Source organism: Podarcis raffonei, chromosome 1, assembly GCF_027172205.1.
Source record: "Podarcis raffonei isolate rPodRaf1 chromosome 1, rPodRaf1.pri, whole genome shotgun sequence".
In the NCBI taxonomy this organism is placed as follows: Eukaryota; Metazoa; Chordata; class Lepidosauria; order Squamata; family Lacertidae; genus Podarcis; species Podarcis raffonei.
This window is the reverse complement of record NC_070602.1, coordinates 22,316,259-22,317,584: the sequence shown is the minus strand read 5'-3', so window position 1 is coordinate 22,317,584 and position 1,326 is coordinate 22,316,259.

The window sequence follows — 1,326 nt, the reverse complement described above, 5'->3', positions numbered from 1 at the left end:
CCTACATCTGCATTTAAAGCACTTTTATACAACTTTGAACAGTTTCCCCCAAAGACTCCTGGGAACTGTGGTTTGTGGAGGATCCTGAGATTTGTTGTAAAGACTCCTATTCCCTTCCCAAAACTACATTTTGACAGAGTAGCTTGTCAATCTTGCTTCCCAGGGAACCCTGAGAATTTTAACTATGAGGATTCAAGAAAAAGGGCCATGCAGCTCATAGTTAAACTCTGGGATTTGTTACCACAACAATTTTCACCAACTTTTAAAGCTTTAAAGGAGAATTAGGAAACCTCATGGGTGGAGGGAAGTACTGGGCTGTGGGGGAGGGAAGTGAAGGGATTAATTGAAATTGTTAAAGACTGGTATAGGATTTAAGAGATTTAAATTTTTATATTCTATAAGGAAAGCAGAAAGGAGCAAGAAATATCAAGTAAAGGTATCTGAGGGAAGATCAGTGCAAATGAAAACATGAGACTTATGGTTTTGTTACATATGATTTTATTTTGGAGTTGTCTGTTTATTTTCGAGTTGTTTGTTGTAAATAATGTATATTATGTGAATAAAATAATAAAGGATTTGGAAGTGCTGGGGGGGAAGAAACCTCATGGAAGATGAGGCTATTAAATACTACTTGTCATACTTGTTCCCATGTGATGAAAACATTATCAATATAGTGTTACCACACCTAAAGTGATTGCAAAAAATGGATTGCAAGAAACAAAAATACATTTAATATCAATGTCCTCTGTAGATATTAGTTTTCTAAGATAACAATGTGTGATCTCAGCCTCAATCCAATTAAAACATGATGGCATCATTATCTGATCATCATCCACATAAGAAGCAGAGAAGAACACTTTTGTAGCTATCTGCTAGAATTTCACATGCGCAAACACCTGGTGCCCAATAAAGGCCTTCCCTTCAGTTACTTCTGAGTAGTAGAGATCATTCCAGGGGTCAGAGATGATGGGAACTCTAGTCCAAAAACAGCTGGAGACCCAAGTTTGGGGAAACCCTGATCTGGACAGTCTTGAGCTGGAAACCCTGATCTGGGCAATCTGGAGAAAAGGCAGAAGCTCAAATCATTGGAAGTAGGAGTGGGAAACCCCTTCAGCTATCAGGATCGCTCCCATATATAAAGAACTGGGCGGATTTCCCTCTCCTCAAAGCACTCGCAAGGCAAAGAGGGAGAAAGCAAAGAAACTCCACAGGCTACTCTAAGCGTGGCCCTATCTCTAGACACTTCGAACGCCGCCTTTTACGTAACGGGGGCGCGGCCACCGCGGACGTGCGTGCTCGCGTCACTTCCGCACTAGGTCAGCCGCC